This window comes from Argopecten irradians, chromosome 10 (genome assembly GCF_041381155.1).
Source record: "Argopecten irradians isolate NY chromosome 10, Ai_NY, whole genome shotgun sequence".
Lineage (NCBI taxonomy): Eukaryota > Metazoa > Mollusca > Bivalvia > Pectinida > Pectinidae > Argopecten > Argopecten irradians.
Window position 1 is genome coordinate 17,078,545 of NC_091143.1, and position 12,963 is coordinate 17,091,507.

Sequence of the window (12,963 nt, forward strand, 5' to 3'; positions counted from 1 at the left end):
TTTTTGCGCACGTGTCACGACAGAGAATTCGTCACGCTCTATTGACGCGCACCTTACCTAACCACTTGGTGATTATTGTATCTGACTAACTATGACAAAGAGTAAAAGTAAGAAGCGAAAGAAGAAAGATACAGACGACGGTGATTCTACTGGGAGTAGTAATAACTCGACAAGTACAGTAAGCAGTATATTAAATGCTGTAAGTGGTGTGTTGTATGGAAGCCCGCCTAAGCCAACGAACACTCCGGTAACGTCAACACCTAACCCAGCAAGGGCAGCATGTGGGAAAGACATTGAAACAAAAAGTGCGGATGTCATTCTAAGCGAGAATCAACACGCAGAAACAAGTCGAAAACTTGACTTCATACTTGAAAAAATTCAAAAGTTAGATAAGTTGGATGCAATAGAACAACATCTTTCTCGTTTGACAACTAGAGTTACTGAAGTGGAAAAAAGAGTAAGAGACACTGAGCAAAGGTGCAATGAGTTTGAAGCAACATGTAATTTCGTGTCAGGCAAGCTGGAGGAGATAAGCACCAATGGAGGCGATAATACTGAACTCTTAGAAACGATTAGAGATCACGAGACAACCATTTATAACCTTGGTAAGGACGTGGACGCATTCAAAAGGGAACGGGATGAAATGAAGCAAACCATTTTAGATCTTCAATGTAGGTCCATGAAATACAACCTAGTATTTACAGGGTTAGCTGGTGAATCTCGTAATGAAAATACTATGTCTCTCCTCAGAGACTTTATCTACGTTGAACTTGGAATACAGGAAAGAATCGAGTTCGCTAACGTACATAGATTCGGCAGAAGTGCAAATGGGAAACCGCGACCAATAGTGGCCAGGTTCATATACCAACAGGACCTACAGTATGTGAAAAGCCAGTCATTTCGGCTCAAAGGCACGAGTTTTGGTATCCATGAACAGTATCCTGGTGAAATTGAGGAAAGGAGGAAAAAATTGTACCCGGTACTCAAACATAATAAGCAGGCCGGCAACGACGCAAAGCTAGTCCGGGATAGACTATACATCAATGGTAGACAGTACATTGAACATCACCCGCCCGAAAATGGCCACGAAGGACTCAGCACCAATTACTCACAACTTAACAAGACATACACAACAACAAACAGATCTGGAAACGACAGGCCCACTACTTCCACCGGAAATGGAAGTAACCAACCCCCCCTCCCTCCACCAATCGGCATGTGGCATCGGACAGACAGAATGGCCATGTTTCGCCTAGGAAAGTTGCATAGTCACCAGAATCATAACCATGCAACATACCCGGAGCAAAACATTGACAGAGGAAACCAAAGGCCATGGCACCAACGGCGTCACACACACGGACAACAAGACAACAGATAGGATCCAGAGGAGAGTGATGAGTTATCAATCCTTTCATGGAACATTGGTAAAGGACTCAGTTACAAATTGAAAGATAATGATTTTCTTAAAATTGTGTATAAGCATGATATTATTTGTTTATCTGAATGCTGGATTTCCAGCAATGATGTCATCTCATTACCTGGTTATTTTTCTCATATTTTTCCAAGAACCACGGGTAAAGGAGGCGGTGTGGTTATTTTCTATAAAATCAAATATTGTCCAAACATACAGATTGTCGAAAAATTGAATGATTGTATTTTTTGGTTAAAATTCAAAGCCTTACCTGAGCCATTTTACCTATGTTTTTGCTACTTCCCTCCAGAAAACAGTGTTTTTTATCAGAATCGGGAAATAGATCTATTCCATCAACTTGAAGAGTCTATAGCGAGTTACAAAACAAATGGTAACGTTTTTGTTATGGGTGATCTTAACGCCCGAACGGGTTTGCGAACAGATTATATTGTTAATGACGGATTAGGTAGGTTAGAAAATACAAACAATTTGAACTACGATAATGATAATGATATAGAAGAGCGTAACAATATGGACAAAACTATAAACTCATTTGGTAGAAAACTGATCGCCTTATGTAAGTCTGCGGGCATGCGCATTGTAAATGGCCGCCATCAGGATGATAAACAAGGAAATTTTACATTTTTTACCATTAATGGAGCAAGTCTAATTGATTACCTACTAGTAGATTGTGGATGTATGTCGTCCATACGATCGTTTACCTCAGGTGAATTTAATACTTTGTCAGATCATTCTCCAATCTCTTTTAAGATTGATTGCAGTCTTTCAGTTGGTAAAGATACTGTTGCAAAAGATAATGTTAAACCCTATTCTGGGAAAGTTTTCAGAAATATCAAATGGAACATTGAAAATAATCACGTTATAGCAGATGGTTTGTTAGATATAGTAGCAAATTTACATGAAGTTTGTAATATGTCTTTTAACTCTAAAGAGGATGTTGATAACTGTATTGACATCTTTTCTGGTATGATTAGTGAAGTCGTCTTGCCAAATTGTGACGTAAAATCTGTAAAAGTTTTGCCAAATGATGGGCAAAGGAAATACAGAAATGATAAAGAAGACAAACCCTGGTTTTCAGATCAATGTAAAAAGAACTACATCGAATACAAAAACGCTTTAAAAGATTATAATAAATGTAAATCGATTGAAAATCACTCAACACTTATCGATAAGAAAAAACGATATAAGAAATTAGAATGTAGACTTAAAAGGAAATACAAACTTCAAGAAGGTAACATGATGGAAACTTTAAGAAAATCTAACCCGAAACATTTTTATAAGTATTTTTCAAAAGGGCCTAGTCAAATACCTCGGTCAAATATCAATATGGAAGATTTTGTGGAACATTTTAAAATGTTAGGAGGGGGTAACGATGGCATTGTTAACCAAGGTCGCTTAGGCGATGACGTAGAATCCACTGTCTTCGACGAATTGGATAAACCGATTACAGAAGACGAAGTCCACATCGCTATTCGAAATATCAATCGGAATAAAAGCTGTGGGGAAGATGGTATTTTAAATGAACTTTTCTTAGACTTTGAGGACATTCTCATTCCTCATATAACAAACCTATTCACAAAAATATATGACTCTGGATTTTTCCCAGAGATGTGGTCACGTGGTAATATAATACCTATTTACAAAAATGGCGATGTCAATAAAACATGTAACTATAGAGGTATCACGTTGGTTAGCTGTATGGGTAAACTATTTACATCTATTTTAAATAGACGACTTTTAAATTGGGATAAAGAAAATAACGTCATTACTGACGCACAGTTCGGTTTTAAAGAAGGTTGTTCAACAGTGGATGCAATCTTTGTTCTCCAATCATTAATTAATAGAGCTTTAAAAAATAAAAATCGTCTGTATTGCTGTTTTGTAGATTATAAAAAAGCTTTCGATTTGATTGATAGAAGTCACCTCTGGAGCAAATTAATTAAACAGGGAATACAAGGAAAACTACTAAAAATTATAAAATCGCTGTATGATAATGTCAAATCATGTGTTAGATACGAAGGTCATGTTTCAGATTATTTCCCTAATAGAATCGGACTCTTTCAAGGCGAAATATTGTCACCGATTTTGTACAGTCTTTTTGTAAATGATTGTGAAATTAACTTCATAAATGAAAATTGTCCATCAATTGAATTACGCATGATTACTATATTTTTACTAATGTACGCGGATGATTCTGTTTTGTTAGCCGAATCGCCATGTGCCCTGCAATCATTGTTAGATGCATTGCAGAAGTACAATGATAAATGGAAGCTTACACTTAATATTCAAAAAACGAAAATTATGATTTTTAGAAATGGTGGTCATGTTAGAGAAAATGAGAAATGGTTTTACAACAATAATGAAATCGAAATTGTAAATGAATTTAATTACCTTGGAATGCATGTAAAAAAATAAAAATAAAATAAAACACAAAAGCATGTAGCCGAAAAGGGAAGGAAGGCTTATTTCAGAATTATGAATAAAATGAAAAATAATTATTTCAATGCAGAGACATTATGCTCAGTTTTTGATACATACGTGGCCAGTGTTTTAGGCTATGCTAGTGAAATATGGGGATTTCACAAGGCACAAGATGTCGAGAGGGTACACTCGAACTTTTGCAAAAATATTTTAGGTGTAGGTAAAAAGACTTGTCATGATATGGTGTATTGTGAACTAGGAAGATTATCATTACAAAATAAAAGAAAATTAAAAATTTTGAAATATTGGGTTAAAGTCAAAAACACCGAAAACTGCATTCTGAAAGCCTGTTACGAAAATAGACAGTCTAGCAACGACAATTGGATTGTAAATATAAAATCAGAATTAGATAGGTTAGGCTTAGGATACCTTTATAATAGTTATTTAGATGGGAAAACAATATACAAGATGATTGAAAACAAATTTTATCTTATATATTTTCAAGACCTGACAAGTGATATCAGTAATTCCTCTAGGGGCTTTTTTATATCAGCATTTAGTAGATAATTTTGATCTACAGTATTATCTTAAGAAACCTATTGAACAACGATATAAGAAGTGTATTTCTAGAATAAGAATGTCATCACATAATCTAAAAATTGAAAGCGGAAGATATATCAACACTCCGAGAGAAAATAGAACATGTACTTTTTGTAACAAAAACGAAGTGGAAGACGAGTTTCATTTTATATTAAGATGTCCATTTTATTCAGATATTCGGAAAAAATATATTAAACCATACTACTTGCGTAAATCTAGTGTTTTTAAACTTGTTCAATTATTATCCGTGAATAATGTCAAAGAACTTCATAATCTTGGCAAATATTTACACTTAGCATTTAAGCGCCGGGAAAATGTTTAGATTAAATACTATCTTAAAGTTTGTAACTTTAATTTGCGATTGCTGTTATAATTGTTGAAGTGAACAGTCCTTTTCACTCTCCTACCAATTAAATGATTTTCGTACTAGACAATTCATTCAGACATGTACATTGATAATTATTAATTAAGAATTAGAAACTAGAAAGAATAAGCCATGATGCTGTATATGGATGAGTGAGAGAGTGTGAGACTGTATATGTATGAGAAGGCGTGTAAGGGTGCGCGTGTGTGCGTGCGTGCGTGTGTGTGAGGGTGCGTGCGTACGTCCGTACGTGTTAAAATGGGTGTGTGTATGTGTGTGTGAATGTGCAATGTAGTATTATTGTATGAGCGTTTACATGTTACACTATTACATAATATGATAACTGAATTGTGTTTTTATATACCAGTAATAAGTTGTAAAGCTTAAACTAATAAAGAAATTGAATATTACGTAACCGGATTAATGTCACGGCCATCCTAATTGCCTAAAGGACACTGACCACGGCTGATTAATCTGCCAATGAGCGATATCTGTCAATCATAATTCTGTAATTTTATTGTATGTACATTATTTAAGCATGAAATATTTTATTTGTAAAGCAGTTAGGTCTCCGACTTTGTACGGAACACAAAGGCTATATTCTGGACACTCCAGAATAGCCATCCGTCAAGTCAAAGTTATCATCATTTAATTCCAAAGTTCAACTTCAACATTTTCTTACGTCATCTTTACATCGTGACAAAACGTGCGGAAGTTTCCGTATGTTAATTAGTGGAGATAATCCTGGTAGTACCCACTTCTACGCTGGGTACGTTTTCCCGAAACCTCAACTGCCAAGCAAGTATTTCCCGCGAGTGACTCAAAGAAGGACCAACTCTATTCTATGCATGAAGGCAAGTTAAAGGGCGCAGCGAGATGTTTGAGTAACCAAATATACAAATCGACAGAATTTATACGATACGACAAAAGCGAATACTGTCATAGTACGAAGTCCCCAACCTGACAACAGATAAACTTAAAGAAATCCCAGTTATTGTATATATGTTCACAAATCAAGACTATATAAGGTCATAGGAGTGATTGAAATTCACATGCATTAATTTAAGTAACATACACACGAAAAATAAGAAAAATATAAAAAAAAAAATTAAAAAAAAAAATAATAATAACAAAAAAAATCCCATCACCTGATACATCAACTACGCGATGAATTGGTTGACATGGTTTGTGATTCGTCAGATTAACATCACCTTCTTTGGAATAAATATTACTTAATGCATGGGAATTTCAATCACTCAAATGACACAAGGCTCTTGATTTGTGAACATATATACAACAACTGAGATTTATTTAAGGATTATGTTTCTCTTCACCATGACATACACACACAAGAAACATACCGACTGCAATGATAAACAAGTGTTGATGGGCAACTAACGACACCGGTAAACCGTTTAATGTACGAAGATATACTGTACAATCGGAATGGTTAAAAAAGCATATCCATCCAAGCACCTTGGTAAACGAAGATAGATTGTGTCATAGGGTTGATACACCTCTTACGAGGGCTGGATCTCAGGATATTCAACGTTTACAAAAGCTGTGTGAAGAAAACCAGGAATCAAAGTTATGAATTGTTTTCACAGGAAGCTTTCGAGACATTGTTAATGAAAATTGAATCCCATTCTATTGACAGCGTCATTGAAAAGTAAACATATGTCAAAGTTTTGTTGCACATTTTGAAATTTATTGTTAATTTCAAGAGAAAAAAAACTTTCTGTCAAGTTTATCTGTTGTCAGGTTGAGGACTTCATGCTATGACAATATTCACTTTTGTCGTATTGTATAAATTCTGTCAATTTGTATATTTGGTTACTCAAACATCTGACTGCGCTCTTTAAGGCCTTGCCTGCATTCATATTAATTTAAAAAAATACAAATTGTTTAATTACTCCTGTTTATGCATTTGCATTATTAATATATTTTCTATGGAGAGCAGTACCGGAGCAACGTCGCATCACGTCGAAAAATGGCGTGAAATCATAGGATTCGCAAACGCGGCACACCAGGCTAGTGACACTGCATGGACACAGAAAATCAACGTCAAAATTCGAATCTTTGATTTCTGTTAAAAATAAAAGTTTTATTATGCATGACAATAATTATATCACATACTACTATACGTCTACTTTAAAGTACGTCCTTTAAATTATGCCTTTGACAAATGTACTTGAAATAGAAAAGAAAATAAACACGGAGAGCTTCGCTTTTCCATGCCGTGCATGATGCATATTAAAGTTAACATACTGTAGTTAACTTTGCACAATTACGGTATAAGGTCGAAACGTCATGTTTATTTTTATGTTGGGAACTGAGTGTCGTTAGTGGGGCGAACGTCTGTGTTCCTTCCAAATCACTTGAAGAGTAAAATAGCACCGAGCTTCTGCCGGATGCGTTTGAACCACTCGATTATACAATATGCTGACTTCAAAGCATTCATGCTGATGGGATTTTTTTTTCACATTGGGTAAAAAATTGCGCCTGCAAACTGAAGCTGTCAGTGTGAAAGATTGAATTTTGAAGGTTACATGTTTTTTTCTATATTAATAGTACAGTCGTCATGTTGCAAAGCAGAAAGTTGATAAAACGAACTTTCTGCCTTACAAAGCAATAAATAAAAACTAAAGTCGTTCAGGTTTGGGTGATAATGTAGCCAAGGTTTATTACTGTATCGTCGTATTATGTAATGTTACATAATTATAGATAGATGATATAATCATGACACAATATTGCAAAATATTATTGCATAACATATTTTTTATAATTATGATTACAGTAAGTGGAAGAACCACATGTAATAAACCAGGTAGTAATTTGTCCGTCTAAGGGACCGACTAACCTCGACTAATTAAGGACTAAACTAAGTAATCTATTCTAAGCTATTCTACACATATAAAGGTACAAAGTTTAACACAACCTACACAATTAACGTAAATACCGGGCGGGAAGGGAAGGGAGAATTTTTGTTGAATTTCACTGCGAACAAGCGCGATCTGTTCTGCACGGCCGAAAATTTGAAAGTGACGCTTTGCTTTGAATTTTCTTTATACATATCAGAGGTTGGAGCAAGTTTTAAAACGATTGGATGCTACCTACCCTATCGTAGAGTTGTTGTGTCCCAAGGGGAATCACAACACGCTCTCCATTTGTTTACATATCTACGACGCATGGAAAAGTCCGAGAGACTCGAACGACAGTAAACCACGTTAACGAGACCTTGCGAGACTTGGTAAAACATTGTTAATAAACACTTTTTTCGTTAAAAGGAAATATCTAGAAAGTGTGTACATGTAAAGCGAATTCCTAAACTGTAATCTAAATTTAAAAGGGGGGCATGTACAACGAAAGATAATAAAATGAGGAGTCGCACCAAACCGGAAGTTACACCACACAGACGTAAATATACACAGACGCGACACACGTGTGTAAGTACAGTACACTGCCGAAGAACAAGTGTGGTGTGTAGCGAGACAGGTATTGCATGTAATATTGTATACATATTACAAATGATTCTTCCGCCTACAATTAATAAAATATTATCTAGATAATACATACATTAATAGTACAGTCGTCATGTTGCAAAGCAGAAAGTTGATAAAACGAACTTTCTGCCTTACAAAGCAATAAATAAAACTAAAGTCGTTCAGGTTTGGGTGATAATGTAGCCAAGGTTTATTACTGTATCATCGTATTATGTAATGTTACATAATTATAGATAGATGATATAATCATGACACAATATTGCAAAATATTATTGCATAACATATTTTTTATAATTATGATTACAGTAAGTGGAAGAACCACATGTAATAAACCAGGTAGTAATTTGTCCAAACACCCAAACCTGAGTTGGTAAGTATATAAAGTAAAATTACATATTTGTATAAAGTAGTTTTAAAAAAAAAAAAAAAAAAAAAAAAAAAAAAAAAAAAAAAAAACCATTAATGAATTCAGTCTGTACTGTCTCTGCCTGTTACTGCAACGATAAGACACATATAATTACAGGTCCATGGTATATACGTACACATATCCATCACGATATATCATACACAGTTCCACATGGTATAACACAAAATAAATCCAAAGTCAATCCATGAAACAATATGAAGTTCAATGATATAACCAGCAGCACGGGAAGTCGACACCATAAATAATCACTGATTAACATTATGTTCTCCTGAACTCGGTTTAAGAGGTCCATTGATGTCCATGTACTGTCTGTGATCGAACAGACCACGCACTGTTCAGAATGTTTGTACAAATATATTTGAGTCACTGTTATTACATGCACACTACAGAGATGGGTCTTCATGGCTGACCACAGACATATTTAAAAATTCAGAATTTTTTTCTTTATAGCTTCCCCAAGTGAAGTACTGAGGTGTTGACGATATGCGAGAGACGTGTCTATGTATTTCTTATATGCATCACTACGCCAATCCCCTTGCGCTTGAATGATTTCATGTGGTAAGCCACACTCAAGTGCAAAGGATGCTCCACCCCGCCTAAAGCTATGCCCAGAGTATTTTGAATGATCTATCCTGAGATGTCCAAGGCACTCTCGAAGACGAGAGAGGAAAATATCATAGCTAAGCAACCTACATCCCCCTGGAGTAGGGAACATAAAGACCGGTATCTTTAAGTTTTTTGAGGGACACAGCCTGAACAGCAAAAGGAGGGCTTGGGTGGGGCAGAGGGGAGAGGAAAGAATTAATGGTAAAGGTACAGAGAGTGACCTCTCTCTAAACTGAATAGTTTTTGACCAATGCACATGAAGGATCACTCCATTGGGACTAAAGGACACATTATGACGACTTAGATGTATGTTAGGATTAAAATCCTTCAAGGAGGGGGGGAAAGGTTAGACTTCCTGAAGAAGGAGAAGAAGGCAACCAAGCAAGCAGCCTAAAAGCAAATATCACGAGGGGACTTAATATCAAGCTGGGGTAAGATTTGCATTAAAATAATGGGAGTAATCGGAAGTTTCTGGCAGGATGAGTCCCCCAACAATCTACGTGCTCCCTTTAGTACTCTACTTATATGGAAATTGTCAACAGGATTAGTTAACCCGACCTCAAGATGTAAAAGCCTTACAACCGACAGGTAATTTCTTATTGAGGAAAACTGTAACCTCATAGATAGGAAGGCAATGTACCGCCCTAAATTGATATAAGATATTGGGATAGGTTTTATACTATGATCACAACAAAATTTTAGATAGGTATCTAGGTAGGTATGGTATGTTCGTCTGGTTGATGGCGCCAAAGCATTCGCACGTAACAGGGACACTTGATCATCCAGCAACCGCATATTTCGGGCCGTGCCTAGATAAAAGAAGGGAAAGAGACCTAATAGACATATGGTACAACAGAGAGAATAAAGGGGTTGGCATTTGGAGCGTTGAGACAAATGAAGTGTATGCCTTGCCCTCATGCAAACGGGACACACAATCTGCTAAGCAATTATGCTTACCTTTGATATGTTTGGAAGATAAATGAAAGTTAAATCTGGCTGACAACCAGAAGAGGTATCTTAGAAAATGCATAACTGTAGAATTGCGAGACGTACATTTGTTTATACTAGATACTGTGACCATATTGTCAGAGAAGACAATAATACGCTTATTTGCCCAGGCCGGAGCCCAATAGTGTGCTGCGAGGCATACAGCTAGAACTTCCTTTTCATTTATGTGCATATGTAACGCAGTAGGAATGTCAGCGGACCAGTTTTGTATAAAACCAGTCATTACCCCAATGACCACCCGCCCCTTCATTACAAGCATCTGTGTATACACTTGTAACAGCTCGTTTCTCTAAGAGGAGGGATTTGCCATTAAAGGTTTGAAGGAAAGTATGCCACCAGGCTAAGTCCCGGAGGACTTCCGCATTAAACCGGAGTTTATGGGAATCTTTTTTCAGGGAAGACATAGCATTGATCAGTCTGCGAAGGAAGACTCTCCCGCCATATACTACCGACGATGCCCAGTTTAGTTTCCCTATTAAAGATTGTAGTTGCTTTTTGCTAGCACGACAGCGAGAGCTGAAATTGTCTAGCTCATATTTTAGTGCGTGTAACTTCTCGTCAGGAAGTCTGAGATGCATTCCGAGGGAATCTATCTCGATACCTAAGAAGGTCAGCTTGTGTGTTGGATCCACAACTTTATTCCAGCTAATCATAAACCCTAGCCTTCGTAAGAGGCAAATTAGGGTGTTAAGGCTTTGGATGCATTGAGTCTTAGAAGACTCGCAAATAAAGAAATCATCTAGATATGCTACTATGTTACTAAAACCCTTACGATTCATAATCCGAACCACTGCCTGAGAAAGTCTATGGAAAATACTAGGTGCTAAACGAGAGCCAAATGGTAATTTTTTATCAATGAAGTAACGAATTCCGTCTTTAAATTCCCAATGAATCCCCGTTACTGTTTGACTGCTGTCACTGATAGGGACAACAACACGATATGCACTTTTGAGATCTACTTTGGCCATGTAACAATTAGGGGATACTAGTCTCGCAGCAGAGTCAACCGTGCTGTACTTATGTTTAGGAATGTTTTCAGCATAATCATTCACTGCTAATCCCTCAGGTCTACTACAGTCATGTATCAGTCGTACACCTCCGTCAGGCTTTGGTATGACCCCTAAAGGACTGACTATCTTGGGTGTAAAGGGCACTTTCACATAATTACCGTTCTCAATTTCGGTCAAAACTTGCTCTGTTGCTTTCTGATATAAAGGACTTGAGGGTCTAGCTGATGGGTGATTTTTTAGATAAGCTCTGGCAGGACTAGATACAGGATCAATAATATCAAAACCATTCCTAATTCCATTTAAGATGTAAGACTTGTCAAAATCATTGCCTAATTCATTCTCCCAGGCCGTTATGTTCAAACAAGCAGAGGGCTTAGGTTGCTTAGCTACACCTAGTTTTTTAAACTATGGTTTCCTCTAGCATGAGACGCAAAACATGCTGGTATTGAACAAACATGCTCGTATCGACACTGCTGTGCCTGACACCCCCCTTTAGAATTGAATCTTTTGCATATTTCCTTCCCTTGGGGTGTAAAATTAGCAAATTTCTGTTGAGTACCGGGGGCCAAAGGTTTTTTCCTCTGTTTTGCAGACTGAGAATTTGATGACTGATATGGTCTGAGGCGCAAAAATTCGTCCGATAGGTGAGAGACAGCTGTACCCCAACGGAACTTGTGGACATGTTGGAGACGTCTGTATTCCCTATCATATAGGAAGACAGATATCATATCATGTGTTGATATCAAACGATATATCCTAGAAGTGTGTGATAGGTAATCAAAAATGTGGTCTTTGGACAGAGTACCATCCTGTACAAGTTTATGTAATATAGCCAAATTAGCATTGGACCATTGTGACAAAGAGATATTTTCTAATTTAGGTTTTTGGGGCCCAGCTTTATAAATAAATTGAAAGACCTCATTTTCAGACACAATTTTCTCAGTCTGCATACCCCCATTAACAAAATCTGTGATATCTAAATAGTTATTATCACGGGCCTGCCCGAGTGATTTTAAATGTACCTGAGGGTCCTGCCATGAAAACCCACCTTGCAGTGTTTCATCAGTATTTTCACGGCATCCAGCTGTTGTCTGTTGACCTCTCTGCAGGTTGTTCAACACTTCCCTGATCAGTAAGTCTTCATCCTGGGAATTCTCATCAGTTGTAGCCGATTCCTGAATCTGGGATGTGGAGCCGCCTGTGGCTCCTTCTGCTCTACGCTGTACTGCCTCTACCGGATCCGTCGAAAAAGTTTGTTTCACAGCTTTGACAATGAGTTTGACCTGGCCTACAGGGATCTTGGACTTGGCCAGGTCCTCAGAAGTGAGGCAAGATAGGGCCTCCATTGAACAAAATCCCAAATTGAACAGTAAATTTAGTGAATCCTCAGTTATTTTTTTTCTGTGTTGCCCAGATCTCCCACTTTTTTCATTTCCGCGTTCAAATCAGAGGAATCCATGATTAGTATTTTTTTTTTTTTTTTTTTTTTCAAAATCAGGCCGAATTAAAGTTGAATTTATGTTCTTTTTCTTATAAAATTGACTGATAATGTTCCAAAATTAAAATTGACCACAAAAGTAACAGCCGTCACA

At 36.8% G+C, this 12,963-nt stretch overlaps 1 pseudogene; it reads right to left on the minus strand.

Annotated features, from left to right (window-relative positions):
• Nucleotides 1–8,687: 8,687 nt before the first annotated feature.
• On the minus strand, nucleotides 8,688–12,717 carry LOC138333275 (uncharacterized; annotated as a pseudogene).
• Nucleotides 12,718–12,963: the final 246 nt, after the last annotated feature.